Below are 21653 nucleotides of genomic sequence, written 5' to 3' on the forward strand. Positions count from 1 at the left end.
GATGTGTAATGGGTTTACAACAAAGAAAAGAATTTATTACCTTAAGGGTCTAAAGTTACTAACATCAAGGCCAGTACTTATTTTTTCTACATACCAACTATATTAATTAACACACATTCAAGGATACAATTCAGGGGATGTGGAAACTTGGCAAAAAGGATTGGTTCATCAATGAAATCTTTTACTAGTTTTATTCTGACAGTTTCTAACTCTCTGAGAGGCTCTAAGCTATTTGAATATCTTAAACTTCCCGTGCGTCTCGAGGCTGGGAGACTGTACACAATCGTATGCATAGCTGTAGAAGACCGGGTAAACTTGTCAGGCGAGTTAGAAAACCATCTGAGGGGTTTGGATTTAAACACTACTAATTGCCCAGGAACATTATTAGTTGGAGCTGTAAGTTAGCTCTTTGACAGAGAGAGTGAGATGGTGGTAGGGGACATCCCCAGTAATGTCAGAGGTGAGAGAACAAAGCCATAAAAAAGGCAGACTTTGGTTTTTGGGGGTAGATGCTGAAGAATATACGGGGGAACTCCCGGAGGCTCGATCCCGCCTTTGCGTATGCCGAGACTCTTTCCTCATGACATTTGTCACGAGTGGAATGTCTCTCGCTGGCTCCCGGCAATCTTCCATTGCACCAAACGCAGTGGAGTCCCGAGAGGCCCCTCCCAACACCACAGTATCAGTGTCTTCTCAGAGGAACCCTGAGCAACTCCCTGAGGTCACCGGCACAAGTCGAGGGAACACAGGGTCTCCTGCCGCAACCCGAGAAAGACCTCAAGAGTCCGTCTTCAACGCGTCTTGAGGCCGGATTCCCCTACCATGACTCGAGAGCAATGACACGCTCCCCCTCGCCATGTGCATGGACACCTGACTTCACTGGCGCCACATGAGAGGCTCCCTGAGCTCCCCGTCATACCTCGTGAGAAACCCCACACTGGTGCCGCAGCTCGGGAAAACCCACGAGACGCCACCGTCATCGCGAGATTGGGGACTTCTTTTCCTGCCTGACCTGGAGAGCAATCCCTGGTCCTTTCTCCAAACTTCACAGGAGGCTTTACTCCCTTTAGGCCACTCAATGGGCTTCAAGAGATACCTGTCGCGACTTGAGAGGAGAGCAGAGTACTTTGTTTCCCCTCGAGATGAGGCCTTACCTCGGGTGAGTCTGGAATGCAACCCCGAGATCCCTGTTGCCCCTGGAGAGGAACATTATGTCCTGGACAAAAGCCTAGATGAGGTCTATTTTGCCCTACAGTGACTCGAGAGCAACACCCATCTCTCCCTCGCAATTCGAATGGAAGATTGGTCTTCACTGGGCCAACACAAGAGGAAGTCTGAATTTCCCGTTGTAACTCGAGAATCCCGCCGCAACTCTTAAAAACCACGTGGTTCCCCATTCATCGCAATATGAGGCCTTTGCCCGCTACAGAGTCTCAAGAGAAGTCCCATGTTTCGTCATAAAGTTCGAAATGCTACTTGGCACCCTTGATGCGACCCCAAAAGTTCCCCAATATACCGGTCTCACTCCAAGGGAACACCGAAGTTCCTGGCTCCACTTCATTTGAGCCCCTTCTCCGCTCCTGATCACGGCAGGAAGGTCGATCCCCCTGCTTTGTCTAGAAGGGGTTCCCGACCTTCATGGCGCACCTCAGGATGAGGCCAGTCTCACGAAGAAATTCGAGACGTAGCCTCGTGTTGGTGCCACGTGCCGAAAGACCATGATTTCTCGGTCTTGCTCTTGATAAGAACCCGATGCCCGGACACCTCTTCTAAGGCAACCCTGTGGATGAAGGCACTACACGAGGGGGCACTGGCAACCCTGTTCATCGTCCGGAAAATACCACAGGATCCACATACAGCTCCACAACTGGCCTGTCACCCCTTAAACAACGAGAGAGGCAAGCGGAGTTCCCTTCCTCAGACAAGACGAGGCCTGAGTATCCAATCCCAACTCTGCAGGCACGCTTCGATCTGAGTCAGAAATGGAGAGGAAACCTGAGGTTCCTGCCTCAACCCGAGATGAGGCCCTCTTCCATTAAAACAAACCCAGTGGAGTCCCGAGAGGCCACTCCCATCTCCACAGTATCCCTGACTTCTCATAGGCATTCTGATAAGCTCCTTGAGGCCACCGGCAAACGTCGAGGGAAATAAGGGTTTCCTGCCACAATCGAAGAAAGACCTCGAGAGTCCTTCTTCAATGCGTCTTGAGGTCAGATTCCCCTACCATGGCTCGAGAGCAATAACCCGCTCCCCCTCGCCACGCACATGGAGACCTGACTTCCCTGGCGCCACATGAGAGGCTCCCTGAGCTCCCTGACGTACCTCGTGTGAAACCCCACACTGGCTCCGCAGCTCGAGAAAACCCACAAGACCCCTCCGTCATCGCGAGATGAGGGCCATCTTTTCCTGCATGGCCTGGAGAGCAGTCCCAAGTCCTCTCTCCAAACTTCACAGGAGGCTTGACTCCCTTTAGGCCACAAAGTGGGCTCCAAGAGGTGCCCGTCGCGACTCGAAAGGAGAGCAGAGTCCTTTGCTTCCCTTCGACACGAGGCCTGACTCCCTGGGTGAGTCTGGAATGCAAACCTGAGATCCCTGTGGCCCTTGGAGAGGAACATTAGGTCCTGGACACAAGCCTAGATGAGATCTCCTTTGCCCTGCAGTGACTCGAGCGCAACCCCCAGCTCTCGGTTGCAACTCGAATGGATGATTGGACTTCCCTGGCCTAACACAAGAGGAAGCCTGAAATCCCCGTCGTAACTCGAGAATCCCGCCGCAACTCGAGAAAAACCACGTGGCTCCCCCGTCATCGCAAGATGAGGCCCTTGGCCGCTACAGCGTATCAAGAGAAGTCCCACGTTCCATCCTGAAGTACAAAACGGTACTTGGCACCCTTGATGCGACCCCCAAAGTTCCCTGACATACCGGTCTCACTCGAGGGAAACACCAAAGTTCACGGCACCACTTCCTGTGAGCCCCTTCACATCTCCTGATCGCGACAGGAGGGTCGACTCCCATGCTTTGTCTGCAAGGGGTTCCCGACGTTCCCCGCGAACCTCTGGATGAGGCCGGTCTCATGAGGAAATTCGAAAAGTAGCCTCATGGTTGGTGCCATATGCTGAAAGATCCCGAATTCCCGGTCCACTCTAGATAAGAACCTGACGCCCGGACATCTCTTCGAAGGCAACCCTGTGGATGAAGGCACAACACGAAGGGACACTGACATCCCCATGCATCATCTGGAAAAACCCGCCGATTCCACTCACAGCTCCAAATGTGGACTGTCACCCCGTGAACAACTCGAGAGGCAAGTGAAGTTGCATTCCTTCACACAAGACGAGGCCTTACCCTCCTGGCCCAACTCTTCAGGGACCCTGCGATCGGAGTCAGAAATGGAGAGGAAGCCTGAGGTTCCTGCCTCAACTAGAGAAGAGGCCCTCTTCCATTGAACCAAACTCAGTGGTGTCCCGAGAGGCCCCTCCCAACACCACAGTATCCCTGAATTCTCAGAGGCTCCCTGAGAAGCTACCTGAGGTCACTGGCACAAGTCGAGGGAACCCAGAGTTTCCTGAAGTAACCCGAGAAAGACTTGGAGAGTCCTTTTTCAACGTCTCTTGATGCCCGATTCCCCTACCATGACTCCAGAGCAAGGACGCGCTCCCCTTGCCACAAGCAGGAAAACTGACTTCCCTAGTACCACACAAGAGGCTCCCTGAGTACCCCATCGTACCTCGTGAGAAAACACACAGTGGCGCTGCAGTTCGAGAAAAACCACAAGATGCCCCCGTCAAGGAGAGATGGGGGTCCTCTTTTCCTGCCTGACCTGGAGAGCAATCCCTGGTCCTCTCTCCAAACTTCACAGGAGGATTGACTCCCTTTAGGCCACTCAGTTGGGTCCAAGAAATACCCGGTGCGACTCGAGAGGAGAGCGGAGTCCTTTGCTTCCCTGGAGACGAGGTCTGACTCCCCGGGTGAGTTTGGAATGCAACCCCGAGATCCCTGTCGCCCCTGGAGTGGAACATTATGTCCTAGACACAAGCCTAGATGAGGTCTATTTTGCCCTACAGTGACTCGAGAGCAACCTCCATCTCTCCCTCACAATTTGAATGGAAGATTGGTCTTCCCACGGTCAACACAAGAGGAAGTCTGAATTTCCCATCGTAATTCGAGAATTCAGCCTCAAGTCTTAAAAACCATGTGGTTCCCCCTTCATTGCAATATGAGGCCCTTGCCAGCTAGAGTCTCAAGAGAAGTCCCACGTTCCATCTTAAAGTTCGAAATGCTACTTGGCACCCTTGATGCGACCCCAAAGTTCCCCAACATACCGGTCTCACTCCAGGGGAAGACCGAAATTCCCGGCGTCTCCAGGGAAGTCCCATGTTCCGTCCTTAAGTGTGAAACGGTACTTGACACCCTTGATGAGACCGCAAAAGTTCGCCGACACGCTGGGTGCCTCGAGGGGAACACCGAGGGTCCCGGCACCACTTCATCTGAGCCCCTTCTCCCCTCCTGATCGCGACAGGAGAGTCGATTCCCCTGCTTTCTCTGGAAGGGGTTCCCGGCCTTCCTGGTGCACCTCAAGATGAGGCCGGTCTCAGGAGGAAATTCGAGACTAGCCATGTGTGAGGTGCCACGTGCCGAACGACCCGGATTATCCGGTCCGCTCTTGATAAGAACCCGATGCTCGGACACCTCTTCGAAGGCAACCCTGTGAGTGAAGGCACAACACGAAGGGGCACTGACACCCCCGTGCATCATCCGGAAAAACCCGCAGGGTCTACACACAGCTCGACAAGGGGCCTGAGACTCCCGGAACAACTCGAGAGGCAACCAGAATTCCATTCCTCAGACAAGACGAGGCATGACTCTCCTGTCCCAACACTGCAGGGACCGTGCAGTCGGAGTCAGAATCGGAGAGGAAGCCTGAGGTTCCTGCCTCCCCTCGAGATGAGGCCCTCTTCCATTGCGCCGAACCCAGCAGAGTCCCGAGAGGCCCTGCCAACTCCACAGCATCCCTCACCTCTCAGAGTCACCATGGGAAGTTCCCTATAGTCCCCTGCAGAAGTCGAGGGAAACGAGGGTTTCCCGCCGCCACCCGAGAAAGACCTCGAGAGTCCTTCTTCAACGCGTCTTGAGGCCCTAGTCACTTCCCATGACTCGAGAGTGATGACCAGCTTCCCCTCGCCATGCGCATGGAGACATGAGTTCCCTGGCACCGCACGAGAGGCTCCCTGAGGTCCTCGTCGTGCCTCGTGAGAAAACCCCCATGGGAGCCGCAGCCTGAGGAAACCCATGAGACGCCCCCGTCATCGCTAGATGAGGGCCTTCTTTTCCTGCCTGGCCTGGAGAGCAATCCCGAGTCCTCTCTCCAAACTGAAGAGGAGGCTCGACACCCTTGAGTCCACTCATTGGGCTCCAAGAGATCCGTGTCGCGACTTGAGAGGAAAGCGGAGTCCTCTGCTTCCCCTCGAGGCGAGGCCTGACTCCCTGGGGGAGTCTGGAATGGAAACCCGAGATCCCTGTCTTCCCTTGAGAGGAATATTAGGTCCTGGACACACGCCTCGATGAGGTCTCTTTGGCCCTGTAGTGACTCGAGCAGAACCCCCAGCTTTCCCTCGCAACTCCAGGGGAAGATTGGGCTTCCCAGGGCCAACCCAAGAGGAAGCCTGAAATCCCCGTCGTTTTCGAGAATCCAGACTCAACTCAAGAAAAACGACGTGGTTCCAACGTCTTCACAGAATGAGGCCCTTGCCCGCTACAGCGTCCCCAGGGAAGTCACATGTTCCGTCCTGAAGTGGGAAACGGTACTTGGCTCCCTTGTTGCGACCCCTAAAGTTCCCTGAAATGCCGGGTTCCCTCGAGTGGAACACCTAGAGTCCCGGCCCCACTTCATCTGAGCCCCATCTCCCCACCTGATCACGACAGGAGAGTCGATTCCCCTTCTTTGTGTGGAAGGTGTTCCCGGCCTTCCCGGCGCACCTCAGGATGATGCTGGTCTCACGAGGAAATTCGAGATGAGCCACGTTGGTGCTGCCACATGCCGAACGACCCCGATTTCCTGGTCCGCTCTTGAAATGAACCCGATGCCCGGACACCTCTTTGAAGGCAACCCTGTGGGGGAAGGCACAAAATGAAGGGGCAATGACACCCCTGTGCATCTTCTGGAAACACCCGCAGGTTCCACACACAGCTCGACAAGGGGCCTGAAACCCACTGAACGACTCAAGAGGCAAGCAGAGTTCCATTACTCAGACAAGACGAGGCCTGACTCTCCTGTCCCAACCCTGCAGGGACCCTGCGGTCGGAGTCAGAAATGGAGAGGAAGCCTGAGGTTCCTGCCTCAACTAGAGAAGAGGCCCTCTTCCATTGAACCAAACTCAGTGGTGTCCCGAGAGGACCCTCCCAACACCACAGTATCCCTGAATTCTCAGAGGCTCCCTGAGAAGCTACCTGAGGTCACTGGCACAAGTCGAGGGAACCCAGAGTTTCCTGAAGTAACCCGAGAAAGACTTGGAGAGTCCTTTTTCAACGTCTCTTGATGCCCGATTCCCCTACCATGACTCCAGAGGAAGGACGCGCTCCCCTTGCCACAAGCAGGAAAACTGACTTCCCTAGTACCACACAAGAGGCTCCCTGAGTACCCCATCGTACCTCGTGAGAAAACACACAGTGGCGCCACAGTTCGAGAAAAACCACAAGATGCCCCCGTCAAGGAGAGATGGGGGCCTTCTTTTCCTGCCTGACCTGGAGAGCAATCCCTGGTCCTCTCTCCAAACTTCACAGGAGGATTGACTCCCTTTAGGCCACTCAGTTGGGTCCAAGAAATACCCGGTGCGACTCGAGAGGAGAGCGGAGTCCTTTGCTTCCCTCGAGACGAGGCCTGACTCCCCGGGTGAGTTTGAAATGCAACCCCGAGATCCCTGTCGCCCCTGGAGTGGAACATTATGTCCTAGACACAAGCCTAGATGAGGTCTATTTTGCCCTACAGTGACTCGAGAGCAACCTCCATCTCTCCCTCACAATTTGAATGGAAGATTGGTCTTCCCACGGTCAACACAAGAGGAAGTCTGAATTTCCCATCGTAATTCGAGAATTCAGCCTCAAGTCTTAAAAACCATGTGGTTCCCCCTTCATTGCAATATGAGGCCCTTGCCAGCTAGAGTCTCAAGAGAAGTCCCACGTTCCATCTTAAAGTTCAAAATGCTACTTGGCACCCTTGATGCGACCCCAAAGTTCCCCAACATACCGGTCTCACTCCAGGGGAAGACCGAAATTCCCGGCCTCTCCAGGGAAGTCCCATGTTCCGTCCTTAAGTGTGAAACGGTACTTGACACCCTTGATGAGACCGCAAAAGTTCGCCGACACGCTGGGTGCCTCGAGGGGAACACCGAGGGTCCCGGCACCACTTCATCTGAGCCCCTTCTCCCCTCCTGATCGCGACAGGAGAGTCGATTCCCCTGCTTTCTCTGGAAGGGGTTCCCGGCCTTCCTGGTGCACCTCAGGATGAGGCCGGTCTCAGGAGGAAATTCGAGACTAGCCATGTGTGAGGTGCCACGTGCCGAACGACCCGGATTATCCGGTCCACTCTTGATAAGAACCCGATGCCCGGACACCTCTTCGAAGGCAACCCTGTGAGTGAAGGCACAACACGAAGGGGCACTGACACCCCCGTGCATCATCCGGAAAAACCCGCAGGGTCTACACACAGCTCGACAAGGGGCCTGAGACTCCCGGAACAACTCGAGAGGCAACCAGAATTCCATTCCTCAGACAAGACGAGGCATGACTCTCCTGTCCCAACACTGCAGGGACCGTGCAGTCGGAGTCAGAATCGGAGAGGAAGCCTGAGGTTCCTGCCTCCCCTCGAGATGAGGCCCTCTTCCATTGCGCCGAACCCAGCAGAGTCCCGAGAGGCCCTGCCAACTCCACAGCATCCCTCACCTCTCAGAGTCACCATGGGAAGTTCCCTATAGTCCCCTGCAGAAGTCGAGGGAAACGAGGGTTTCCCGCCGCCACCCGAGAAAGACCTCGAGAGTCCTTCTTCAACGCGTCTTGAGGCCCTAGTCACTTCCCATGACTCGAGAGTGATGACCAGCTTCCCCTCGCCATGCGCATGGAGACATGAGTTCCCTGGCACCGCACGAGAGGCTCCCTGAGGTCCTCGTCGTGCCTCGTGAGAAAACCCCCATGGGAGCCGCAGCCTGAGGAAACCCATGAGACGCCCCCGTCATCGCTAGATGAGGGCCTTCTTTTCCTGCCTGGCCTGGAGAGCAATCCCGAGTCCTCTCTCCAAACTGAAGAGGAGGCTCGACACCCTTGAGTCCACTCATTGGGCTCCAAGAGATCCGTGTCGCGACTTGAGAGGAAAGCGGAGTCCTCTGCTTCCCCTCGAGGCGAGGCCTGACTCCCTGGGGGAGTCTGGAATGGAAACCCGAGATCCCTGTCTTCCCTTGAGAGGAATATTAGGTCCTGGACACACGCCTCGATGAGGTCTCTTTGGCCCTGTAGTGACTCGAGCAGAACCCCCAGCTTTCCCTCGCAACTCCAGGGGAAGATTGGGCTTCCCAGGGCCAACCCAAGAGGAAGCCTGAAATCCCCGTCGTTTTCGAGAATCCAGACTCAACTCAAGAAAAACGACGTGGTTCCAACGTCTTCACAGAATGAGGCCCTTGCCCGCTACAGCGTCCCCAGGGAAGTCACATGTTCCGTCCTGAAGTGGGAAACGGTACTTGGCTCCCTTGTTGCGACCCCTAAAGTTCCCTGAAATGCCGGGTTCCCTCGAGTGGAACACCTAGAGTCCCGGCCCCACTTCATCTGAGCCCCATCTCCCCACCTGATCACGACAGGAGAGTCGATTCCCCTTCTTTGTGTGGAAGGTGTTCCCGGCCTTCCCGGCGCACCTCAGGATGATGCTGGTCTCACGAGGAAATTCGAGATGAGCCACGTTGGTGCTGCCACATGCCGAACGACCCCGATTTCCTGGTCCGCTCTTGAAATGAACCCGATGCCCGGACACCTCTTTGAAGGCAACCCTGTGGGGGAAGGCACAAAATGAAGGGGCAATGACACCCCTGTGCATCTTCTGGAAACACCCGCAGGTTCCACACACAGCTCGACAAGGGGCCTGAAACCCACTGAACGACTCAAGAGGCAAGCAGAGTTCCATTACTCAGACAAGACGAGGCCTGACTCTCCTGTCCCAACCCTGCAGGGACCCTGCGGTCGGAGTCAGAAATGGAGAGGAAGCCTGAGGTTCCTGCCTCAACTAGAGAAGAGGCCCTCTTCCATTGAACCAAACTCAGTGGTGTCCCGAGAGGCCCCTCCCAACACCACAGTATCCCTGAATTCTCAGAGGCTCCCTGAGAAGCTACCTGAGGTCACTGGCACAAGTCGAGGGAACCCAGAGTTTCCTGAAGTAACCCGAGAAAGACTTGGAGAGTCCTTTTTCAACGTCTCTTGATGCCCGATTCCCCTACCATGACTCCAGAGCAAGGACGCGCTCCCCTTGCCACAAGCAGGAAAACTGACTTCCCTAGTACCACACAAGAGGCTCCCTGAGTACCCCATCGTACCTCGTGAGAAAACACACAGTGGCGCCACAGTTCGAGAAAAACCACAAGATGCCCCCGTCAAGGAGAGATGGGGGCCTTCTTTTCCTGCCTGACCTGGAGAGCAATCCCTGGTCCTCTCTCCAAACTTCACAGGAGGATTGACTCCCTTTAGGCCACTCAGTTGGGTCCAAGAAATACCCGGTGCGACTCGAGAGGAGAGCGGAGTCCTTTGCTTCCCTCGAGACGAGGCCTGACTCCCCGGGTGAGTTTGAAATGCAACCCCGAGATCCCTGTCGCCCCTGGAGTGGAACATTATGTCCTAGACACAAGCCTAGATGAGGTCTATTTTGCCCTACAGTGACTCGAGAGCAACCTCCATCTCTCCCTCACAATTTGAATGGAAGATTGGTCTTCCCACGGTCAACACAAGAGGAAGTCTGAATTTCCCATCGTAATTCGAGAATTCAGCCTCAAGTCTTAAAAACCATGTGGTTCCCCCTTCATTGCAATATGAGGCCCTTGCCAGCTAGAGTCTCAAGAGAAGTCCCACGTTCCATCTTAAAGTTCGAAATGCTACTTGGCACCCTTTATGCGACCCCAAAGTTCCCCAACATACCGGTCTCACTCCAGGGGAAGACCGAAATTCCCGGCGTCTCCAGGGAAGTCCCATGTTCCGTCCTTAAGTGTGAAACGGTACTTGACACCCTTGATGAGACCGCAAAAGTTCGCCGACACGCTGGGTGCCTCGAGGGGAACACCGAGGGTCCCGGCACCACTTCATCTGAGCCCCTTCTCCCCTCCTGATCGCGACAGGAGAGTCGATTCCCCTGCTTTCTCTGGAAGGGGTTCCCGGCCTTCCTGGTGCACCTCAGGATGAGGCCGGTCTCAGGAGGAAATTCGAGACTAGCCATGTGTGAGGTGCCACGTGCCGAACGACCCGGATTATCCGGTCCGCTCTTGATAAGAACCCGATGCCCGGACACCTCTTCGAAGGCAACCCTGTGAGTGAAGGCACAACACGAAGGGGCACTGACACCCCCGTGCATCATCCGGAAAAACCCGCAGGGTCTACACACAGCTCGACAAGGGGTCTGAGACTCCCGGAACAACTCGAGAGGCAACCAGAATTCCATTCCTCAGACAAGACGAGGCATGACTCTCCTGTCCCAACACTGCAGGGACCGTGCAGTCGGAGTCAGAATCGGAGAGGAAGCCTGAGGTTCCTGCCTCCCCTCGAGATGAGGCCCTCTTCCATTGCGCCGAACCCAGCAGAGTCCCGAGAGGCCCTGCCAACTCCACAGCATCCCTCACCTCTCAGAGTCACCATGGGAAGTTCCCTATAGTCCCCTGCAGAAGTCGAGGGAAACGAGGGTTTCCCGCCGCCACCCGAGAAAGACCTCGAGAGTCCTTCTTCAACGCGTCTTGAGGCCCTAGTCACTTCCCATGACTCGAGAGTGATGACCAGCTTCCCCTCGCCATGCGCATGGAGACATGAGTTCCCTGGCACCGCACGAGAGGCTCCCTGAGGTCCTCGTCGTGCCTCGTGAGAAAACCCCCATGGGAGCCGCAGCCTGAGGAAACCCATGAGACGCCCCCTTCATCGCTAGATGAGGGCCTTCTTTTCCTGCCTGGCCTGGAGAGCAATCCCGAGTCCTCTCTCCAAACTGAAGAGGAGGCTCGACACCCTTGAGTCCACTCATTGGGCTCCAAGAGATCCGTGTCGCGACTTGAGAGGAAAGCGGAGTCCTCTGCTTCCCCTCGAGGCGAGGCCTGACTCCCTGGGGGAGTCTGGAATGGAAACCCGAGATCCCTGTCTTCCCTTGAGAGGAATATTAGGTCCTGGACACACGCCTCGATGAGGTCTCTTTGGCCCTGTAGTGACTCGAGCAGAACCCCGAGCTTTCCCTCGCAACTCCAGGGGAAGATTGGGCTTCCCAGGGCCAACCCAAGAGGAAGCCTGAAATCCCCGTCGTTTTCGAGAATCCAGACTCAACTCAAGAAAAACGACGTGGTTCCAACGTCTTCACAGAATGAGGCCCTTGCCCGCTACAGCGTCCCCAGGGAAGTCACATGTTCCGTCCTGAAGTGGGAAACGGTACTTGGCTCCCTTGTTGCGACCCCTAAAGTTCCCTGAAATGCCGGGTTCCCTCGAGTGGAACACCTAGAGTCCCGGCCCCACTTCATCTGAGCCCCATCTCCCCACCTGATCACGACAGGAGAGTCGATTCCCCTTCTTTGTGTGGAAGGTGTTCCCGGCCTTCCCGGCGCACCTCAGGATGATGCTGGTCTCACGAGGAAATTCGAGATGAGCCACGTTGGTGCTGCCACATGCCGAACGACCCCGATTTCCTGGTCCGCTCTTGAAATGAACCCGATGCCCGGACACCTCTTTGAAGGCAACCCTGTGGGGGAAGGCACAAAATGAAGGGGCAATGACACCCCTGTGCATCTTCTGGAAACACCCGCAGGTTCCACACACAGCTCGACAAGGGGCCTGAAACCCACTGAACGACTCAAGAGGCAAGCAGAGTTCCATTACTCAGACAAGACGAGGCCTGACTCTCCTGTCCCAACCCTGCAGGGACCCTGTGGTCGGAGTCAGAAATGGAGAGGAAGCCTGAGGTTCCTGCCTCCAATCGAGATGAGGCCCTCTTTCATTTCGTCAAACCTAGTCGAGTCCCGAGAGGCCCCTCTAACTCCTCAGTATCCCTCACCTCTCAGAGGCACCTGGGAAGTTCCCTAAGGTCCCCGGTAGAGGTCGAGGGAAATAAGTGTTTCCGCCCCTACCCAACAAAGACCTCGAGAGTCCTTCTTAAATGCGTCTTGAGGCCCTAGTCCCTCCCATGACTCCAGAGCAATGACGCGATCTGCCTGGCCACACGCATGGAGGCCTGACTTCTCTGGCGCCACACGAGAGGCTCCCTGAGCTCCCCATCATATCTCGTGAGAAACCCCACACTGACGCCGCAGCTCGAGAAAACCCATGAGATGCTCCCGTCATCAAGAGAGGAGGGCCATCTTTAACTGAATGGTATGCAGATCAAGCGTGAACCTTCTGTCCAAGCTACACAGGACGCTTGACTCCCTTTAGGCCACTCATTGGGCTCCAAAAGTTACACACCGTGACTCGAGAGGATAGTGGAGTCCTTTGCTTCCACTCGAAACGAGGCGTGACCCACCAGGTGAGACTGGAATGCGACCCCGATATCCCTGTTGCCCCTGGAGAGGAACACTACGTCCTGGACCCAAGCCTAGATGAGGACTCTTTGCCCTGAAGTGACTCGAGAGCAACCCACAGCTCTCTGTGACAAGTTGAATGGAAGATTGGTCTTCCTGGGCCAACACAAGAGGAAGCCTGAATTCCCCGTCGTAACTCGAGAATCCCGCCGCATCTCGAGAAAAACCACGTGTTTCCCTCGTCATCGCAATATGAGGCCCTTGCCCGCTACAGCATCTCCAGAGAATTCCCACGTTCCGTCTTGAAGTGCGAAACTGTACTTGGCACCCTTGATGCGACCTCAAAAGTGCCGTGACATACCGGTCTCACTCGAGGGGACCACCGAGGTTCCCGGCACCACTTCATCTGAGCCCCTTCTCCCCTTCTGATCGTGACCGGTGGATCGATTCCCCTGCTTTGTCTGCAAGGGGTTCCCTACCTTCCCGGCGAACCTCAGGATGAGGCCGGTCTCCCGAGGAAATTCGAGACATAGCCTCGTGGGTGGTACCACATGCTGAAAGACCCCAATTTTCTGGTACGCTCTTGAAAAGAACCCGATGCCCGGACACCTCTTTGAAGGCAACCCTTTGGATGAAGGCACAACACGAAGGGGCACTGACACCCCTGTGCATCGTCTGGAAAAACCCGCAGGTTCCACACACAGCTCAACAAGTGGCCTGTCACTCCGTGAACAACTCGAAAGGCAAGCGGAGATCCATTCCTCCACAGAAGACGAGGCGTGACTCTCTTGTCCATACTCGGCAGGTACTCTGCGACCCGAGTCAGAAATGGAGAGGACCCCTGAGGTTCTTGCCTCCATTCGAGATGAGGCCCTCTTCGATTGCACCAAACCCAGTTGAGTAACGAAAGGCCCCTCCCAAATCCACAGTGTCCCTGACTTCTCAGAGGCACCCTGAGAAGTTGCCTGAGGTCACCGACACAAGTCGAGGGAACCCAGGGTTCCCTGCCGCAACCCGAGAAAGACCTCGAGAGTCCTTCTTCAATGCGTCTTGAGGCCCAATTCGCCTACTATGACTCGAGAGCAATCACGCACTCCCCTTCACCACATGCACGGAGACCTGACGTCCCTAGCACCACATGAGAGGCTCTCTGAGTTCCCTGTCGTACCTCGTGAGAAATCTGATACTGGCGCCGCAGCTGGAGAAAACCCACGAGACGCCCCCGTCATCGCGAGATGAGGGCCTTTTTTCCTGCATGGCCAGGAAAACAATCCCGAGTCATCTCTCCAAACTCCATAGGAGGCTTCACTCCCTTTACGCCACGCAGTGGGCTCCAAGAGATACCCGTCGCGAATCGACAGGAGAGTGGAGTCCTTTTTTTCCCCTCAAGACGAGGCCTGAATCTCCGGGTGAGTCGAGAATGCAACCCTGAGATCCCTGTCGGCCCAGTAGTGGAACACTAGGTCCTGGACACAAGCGTAGATGATGTCTATTTTGCCCTGCAGTAACTGGAGAGCAATCCCCAGTTCTAACTCGCAACTCGAAAGGAATACTGGATTTTCCTGGCGCCACACAAGAGGCTCCCTGAGATCCCCGTGGTACTTCATGAGACACCCCACACTGGCGCCGCAGCTCGAGAAAACCCACGAGACGCCACCGTCATCTCGAGATGAGGGCCTCCTTTTCCTGCATGGCCTGGAGTCCAATCCCGAGTCCTCTCTCCAAACTCCAAAGGAGGCTTGACTCCCTTTAGTACACACATTGGGCTCCAAGAGATACCCATCGCGACTCGAGACGAGAGCGGAATTCTTTGCTTACCCTCGAGGTGAGAACTGACTCCCCGGATGAGTCTGGAATGCAAACCCGAGATCCCTGTCGCCCCTGGAGAGCAACATTAGATCCTGGACACAAGCCCAGATTAGGTCTCTTTTGCCCTGCAGTGACTCTAGTGCAATCCCCAGCTCCCCCTCGCAACCCGAATGGAAGATTGGATTTCAAGGCCAACAAGAGGAAGCCTAAATTCCCGGTCATAACTCGAGAATCCCGCCGCAACTCGAGCAAAACCACGTGGTTCTCCCGTCATCGCAAGATGAGGCCCTTGCCCACTACAGCGTTTCAAAAGATGTCCCAGGTTCCGTCTTGAAATGCGAAACGGTACTTGGCACCCTTGATGCGACCCCAAAAGTCCCCCAACACGCCGGTCTCACTCAAGGGGAACACCGAGGTTCCCGGCACCACTTCATTTAAGCCCCTTCTCCCCTCCTGATCGTGACCGGTGGGTCGATTCCCCTGCTTTGTCTGCAAGGGGGCCCGACCTTCCCTGCACAACTCAGGATGAGGCCGGTCTCATGGGGAAATTCGATACGTAGCTTTGTGGGTGGTGCCACTTGCCGAAAGACTCCAATTTCCCGGTCCACTCTTGATAAGAATCCGATGCTCGGACACCACTTGGAAGGCAGCCTTGAGTATGAAGGTACAACACGAAGGGGCACTAACACACCTGTGCATCATCCGGAAAAACGGGCAGGTTACACACACAGCTCGACAAGTGGCCTGTCACCTCGAGAACAACTCGAGAGGCAAGAGGAGTCCCATCCTCCAGAAAAGACGAGGCCTGACTCTCCTGTACCAACATGCAGGGACCTTGCGATCTGAGTCAGAAATGGAGAGGAACACTGAGGTTCCTGCTTCAACTCGAGATGAGTCCCTCTTACATTCCACCAAATGCAGAGGAGTCTCGAGAGGCCCCTCCAAACTGCACAGTATCCCTGACTTCTCAGAGGCACTCTGAGAAGCTCCCTGAGGTCGCAGGCACAAGTCAAGGGAACCCTGGGTTTTATGCAGTAACCCGAGAAAGACCTCGAGAGTCCTTCTTCAACCTGTCTTGAGGCCCGATTACCCTACCATGACTCTAGAGCAATGACGAACTCCCCCTAGCCATCTCATGGGGACCTGACTTCCCTGGAGCCACACGAGAGGCTCCCTGAGCTCCCTCTCGTACCTCGTCAGAAACCCGGCACTAGCGCGGCAGTCTAGAAAACCCACGAGATGCCGCCGTCATCGCGAGATGAGGGCCTTCTTTTCCTGCATGGCCTGGAGAGGAATCCCGAGTCCTCTATCCAAACAGCACAGGAGGCTTGACTCCCTTTAGGGCACACAGTGGGCTCCAAGAGATACCCATCGCGACTCAAAAGGACAGCGGAGTTCTTTGCTTCCCCTCGAGACAAGGCCTGTTTCCCCGGGTGAGTCTGGTATGCAACCCCCAGATCCCTGTCGCCCCTAGGGACGAACATTAAGTCCTGGACACAAGCCTAGATGAGGTCTATTTTGCCCTGCAGTGACTCGTGGACAATCGCCAGCTCTCCCTTGAAACTCGAATGGAAGATAGGACTTCCCTGGGCCAACACATGAGGAAGACTGTATTCCCCGTCGAAACTCGAGAATCCCGCCACAACTCGAGAAACGCCACGTGGTTCCCCCGTCATCGCAAGATGAGGCCCTTGCCCCCTACAGCGTCTCAAGAGAAGTCCCACGTTCCGTCTTGAAGTGCGAAACGGTATTGGCACCCTTGATGCGACCTCAAAAGTTCCTCGACACACCGGTCTGACTCGAGGAGAACACCGAGGTTCCCGGCACCACTACATCTGGGCCCCTTCTCCCCTCCTGATCGTGACAGGAGGGTTGATTCCCCTGTTTTGTCTTGAAGGGGTTCCCACCTTTCCCGGTGCATCTCAGGATGAGGCCGGTCTCACGAGGATATTCGAGACATAGCCTCGTGGATGGTGACACATGCCGAAAGACCCCGATTTCCCGGTTCACTCTTGATAAGATCCCAATGCCCGGACACCTCTTTGAAGATAACCCTTTTGATGAAGGCACAACACGAAGGGGCACTGACACCCCCAGGTATCGTCCGGAGAAACCCGCAGGTACCACACACAGCTCGAGAAGTGACCTGTCACCCCGTGAACAACTGGAGAGGCAAGCAGAGTTCCATTCCTCCACACAAGACGAGGCCTGACTCTCCTGTTCGAACTCTGCAGCGAAACTGCAATCCGAGTCAGATCTGGCCCAGGGGAAGTCAGGAGAGGAAACATGAGTTTCCTGCCTCCACTCGAGATGAGGCCCTCTTCCATTGCACCGAACCCAGTGGAGTCCTGAGAGGCCCCTCCCAACTGCACAGTATCCCTGACTTCTCAGAGGCACCCTTAGACCTTCCTGAGATCACCGGCACAAGTCGAGGGAACCAAGGGTTTCCTGCCCCAACCCGTAAAAGACCTCGAGAGTCCTTCTTAAACGCGTCTTGAGGTGCGATTCCCCTACCATGACTCGAGAGCAATGACGCGCTCCCCCTAGCCACGCGCATAGAAACCTGACTTCCCTGGCGCCACAGGAGAGGCTCCCTGAGCTCCCCATTATACCTCGTGAGCAACACCACACTGGAGCCGCAGCTCGAGAATACACACGAGACGCCCCAGTCCTCACGAGATGAGGGCCTTCTTTTCCTGTATGGCCTGGAGAGCAATCCTGAGTCCTCTCTCCAAACTCCACAGGAGGCTTGACTCATTTTAGGCCACACAGTGAGCTCCAAGATATACCCGTCGCGACTCGAGAGGAGAGCGGTGTCCTTGGCTTCCCCTCGAGACGAGGCCTGATTCCCAGGGTGAGTCGAGAATGCAATGCCGAGATCGCTGTCGCCCCAGCAGAGGAACATTAAGTCCTGGACACAAGCCTAGATGAGGTCTATTTGGCCCTGCAGTGTCTCGAGAGCAATCCCCAGTTCTAACTCGCAATTCGAATGAAAACTGGACGTCCCTGGGCCAGTTGAAGAGGAAGCCTGAATTCCCCGTCGTAACTCGAGAATCCCGCCACAACTCAAGAAAAACCACGTGGTTCCCCCGTCATCGAAAGATGAGGCCCTTGCCCGCTACAGCGTCTCAAGAGAAGTCCCACGTTCCGTATTGAAGAGCGAAAAGTTACTTGGAACCCTTGATGCGACCCCAAAAGTTCCCCGACATACCAGTCTCACTTGAGGAGAACACCGAGGTTCCCGGCACCACTTCATCTGAGACTCTTCTCCCCTCTTGATCGCGACAGGAGGTTCGATTCCCCTGCTTTGTCTGGAAGGCGTTCCCGACCTTCCTGGCGCACATCAAGATGAGGCCAGTCTCACGAGGAAATTCGAGACATAGCCTCATGGGTGGTGCGACATGCCAAAAGACCCCGATTCCCTGGTCCACTCTTGATAAGAACCCGATGGCAGAACCCAACTCGAAGGCAATCCTGTGGATCAAGGCACAACACGAAGGGGCAGTGACACCCCGGTGCATCGTCCAGAAAAACCCGCAAGTTCCACATACAAATCGACAAGTGGCCTGTCACCCCATGAACAACGCGAGAGTCAAGCGGAGTTCCATTCCTCCACACAAGACGAGGCCTGACTCTCCTGTCCCAACTCTGCAGGGACTCTGGGATCCGAGTCAGATCCGGCGCATTCGAAGCCAGGAGAGGAACCCTGAGGTTCCTGCCTCAACTTGTCATGAGGCCCTCTTCCATTGCACCAAACCCAGTGGAGTTCCGAGAGGCCCCTCCCAACTCCACAGTGACCCTCACTTCTCAGAGGCACGCTGAGAAGCTTCCTGAGGTCACTGGCACAAGTCGATGGAACCCAAGGTTTCCTGCTGCAACCCAAGAAAGGCCTTGAGAGTCCTTCTTTAACACGTCTTCAGGCCCAATTCCCCTACCATGACTCGAGAACAATGACGGGCTCCCTCTCACCACGTGCATAGAGACCTGACTGCCCTGGCACCACGTGAGAGGCTCACTGAGCTCCCAGTCTTACTTCGTGAGAAACCCCACACTAGCGCCACAGCTCGAGAAAACCTACGAGACGCCCCAGTCATTGGGAGATGAGGGCCTTCATTTCCTGCATTGCCTGGAGAGCAATCCCGTGTCCTCCCTCCAAACACCAGAGGAGGTTTGACTCCCTTTAAGCCACTCAGTGGGCTGCAAGACATACCCGTCCGACTCGAGAGGAGAGCAGAGTCCTTTGCTTCCCCTCGAGACGAGGCCTGACTCCAAGGTGAGTCTGGAATGCAACCCCGAGATTTCTGTCGAGTCTTGAGATGAACATTAGGTCCTGCACACAAGCCTTGGTGGGGTCTCTTTTGCCTTCAGTGACTAGAGCGCACCTCCAGCTCTTCCTCAAATCTCGAATGGAAGATAAGACTTTTGTGGGCCAACACAAGAGAAAGCATGAATTCCCTGTGGTAACTCAAATATCCCACCGCAACTCGGGAAAAACCAAGTGGTTCCGCAGTCATTCCAAGATGAGGCCCTTGCCCGCTGGAGCACCCCAAGAGAAGTCCAACGTTCCATTTTGAAGAGTGAAACGGTACTTGGAACGCTTTATGCGACCCCAAAAGTTACCCGACATACCTGTCTCACTTGAGGGAAACACCGAGGTTCCCAGCAGCACTTCATCTGAGCCACTTCTCCCCTCCTGATCGCCACAGGAGGGTCGATTCCTCTGCTTTGTCTGGAAGAGTTTCATGACCTTCGCGGCACACCTCAGGATGAGGCCGGTTTCATGAGGAAATTCGAGACAACCCACGTGGGTGCTGCCAAATGCTGAACGACCCCGATTTCCCAGTCCGCTCTTCATAAGAACCCGATGCCCGGACACCTCTTCGAAGGCAACCCTGTGGATGAAGGCACAAATCGAAGGATCACTGACACCCCCGTGCATCGTCTGAAAAACCTGCAGATTCCACACACAGTTTGACAAGGGGCCTGAAACCCGATGAACAACTCGAGAGGCAAGCGGAGTTCCATTCCTCAGAAAAGACGTAGCCTGACTCTCCTGTCCCAACTCTGCAGGGACCCTGCGGTCTGAGTCCGAAACAGAGAGGAAGTCTGAGGTTCCTGCCTCCCCTCGAGATGAGGCCCTCTTCCATTGCGACAAACCCAGCGGAGTCCCGAGAGGCCCCACCAACTCCACAGTATCCATCAACTCTCAGAGACACCCTGGGAAGTTCCCTAAGGTCCCCGGCAGAAGTCGAGGGAAATGACTTTTCCCGACACAACCCGAGAAAGACCTCGATAGTCCCTCTTCAACGCGTCTCGAGGCCCTAGTCCCCTCCCGTGACTCGAGAGCCAGGACGCGCTCCCCCTCGCCACGCGCATGGAGACCTGACTTCCCTGGCGCCGCACGAGAGGCTCCCTGAGATCCTCGTCGTGCCTCGCGAGAAAACCCCCAAGGGCGCCGCAGCTCAAGGAAACCCCTGAGACGCCCCCGTCCTCACGAGGTGAAGGGCCTTCTTTTCCTACATGGCCTGGAGAACAATCCCGAGCCCTCTCTCCAAAATGAAGAGGAGGCTTGACTCCACTGAGGCCACTAGGGGGCTCCAAGAGATCCGTGTCGCGACTCGGGAGGACAGCGGAGTCCTTGGCTTCCCCTCGAGACGAGGCCTGGCACCCCGGGGGATCCTGGAATGCAACCCCGAGATCCCTGCCTTCCCTGGATAGGAACATTAGGTCCTGGACACACGCCTAGATGAGGTCTCTTTGGCCCTGCAGTGACTCAAGGAAGCCCCCAGCTTTCCCTCGCCACTCGAATGGAAGACGGGGCTTCCCAGGGCCAACAGAGGAGGAAGCCTGTAATCCCCGTCGTCACTCGAGAATCCCACCGCAAATCGAGAAAAAATACGTGGTTTCAACGTCTTCGCAAGATGAGGCCCTTGCCCACTACGGCGTCTCAAGGGAAGTCCCATGTTCCGCCCTGAAGTGCGAAACGGTACCTGACACCCTTCGTACGACACCCAAAAGTTCCCTGACACGCCGGGTTCCCTCGAGGGGAACACCGAGAGTCCCGGCACAGCTTCATCTGAGCCCCTTCTCCCCTCCTGATCGCGACAGGAGAGGCGATTCCCCTGCGTGGTCCAGAAGGGGTTCCCAGCCTTCCCGGCGCACCTCAGGATGAGGCCGGTCTCACGGGGAAATTCGAGACGAGCCACGTGGGTGGTGCCACATGCCGAACGCCCCCGATTCCCCGGTCCGCTCTTGAGGAGGACCCGAGGCCTGGACCCCTCTTCGAAGGCAACCCTGTGGGTGAAGGTACCACTCGAAGGGGCACTGACACCCCCGTGAGTCGTCCGGAAAAACCCGCGGTTTCCACACACAGCTCGACGAGGTACGTGAGACACCCTGAGCAATTCGAGAGGCAAGCGGAGTTCCCTTCCTCAGACAAGACGAGGCCTGACTCTCCTGTCCCAACTCTGCAGGGACCCTGTGGTTGGAGTCCGAAAAGGAGAGGAAGCCTAAGTTTCCTGTCTCCCCTCGAGATGAGGCCCTCTTCCATTGCGCCAAGCCCAGCGGAGTCCCGAGAGGCCCCGCCAACTCCACAGCATCCCTCACCTATCAGAGGCACCATGGGAAGTTCCCTCAGGTCCCTGGCAGAAGTCGAGGGAAATGAGGCTTTCCTGCCGCAACCCCAGAAAGACCTCGAGTGTCCTTCTTCAACGCGTCTGGAGGCCCTAGTCCTCTCCCATGACTCGAGAGCCATGACGCGCTCCCCCTCGCCACGCGCACAGAGACCTGACTTCCCTGGCACCGCACGAGAGGCTCCCTGAGATCCTCGTCTTGCCTCGTGAAAAACCCCCACGGGCGCCGCAGCTCGAGGAAACCCCTGAGAAGCCCCCATCCTCGCGAGGTGAGGGCCTTCTTTTCCTGCCTGACCCAGACCGCAATCCTGAGTCCTCTCTCCAAACTGAAGAGAAGGCCTGACTCCCTTGAGGCCACTCAGTGGGCTCCAAGAGATCTGCGTCGCGACTTGAGAGGAGAGCGGCATCCTTTGCTTGCCCTCGAGGCTAGGCCTGACTCCCCGGGGGAGTCTGGAACGCCACCCTGAGATCCCTGTCTTCCCTTGAG

The 21653-nt window shown here is 55.9% G+C and overlaps 1 long non-coding RNA gene across 1 annotated transcript; it reads right to left on the minus strand.

The window, feature by feature from the left end:
- Positions 1-5990: 5990 nt before the first annotated feature.
- LOC129622669 (uncharacterized) lies at positions 5991-11859 on the minus strand. Its single transcript, XR_008700108.1, has 3 exons — positions 11752-11859; positions 8831-9029; positions 5991-6108 (listed from the first exon to the last, which is right to left on the minus strand). It is a non-coding gene; the product is annotated as an uncharacterized LOC129622669 (long non-coding RNA).
- Between the last annotated feature and the right edge of the window lie 9794 nt (positions 11860-21653).

This window comes from Bubalus kerabau, chromosome 11, assembly GCF_029407905.1.
Source record: "Bubalus kerabau isolate K-KA32 ecotype Philippines breed swamp buffalo chromosome 11, PCC_UOA_SB_1v2, whole genome shotgun sequence".
NCBI lineage: Eukaryota > Metazoa > Chordata > Mammalia > Artiodactyla > Bovidae > Bubalus > Bubalus kerabau.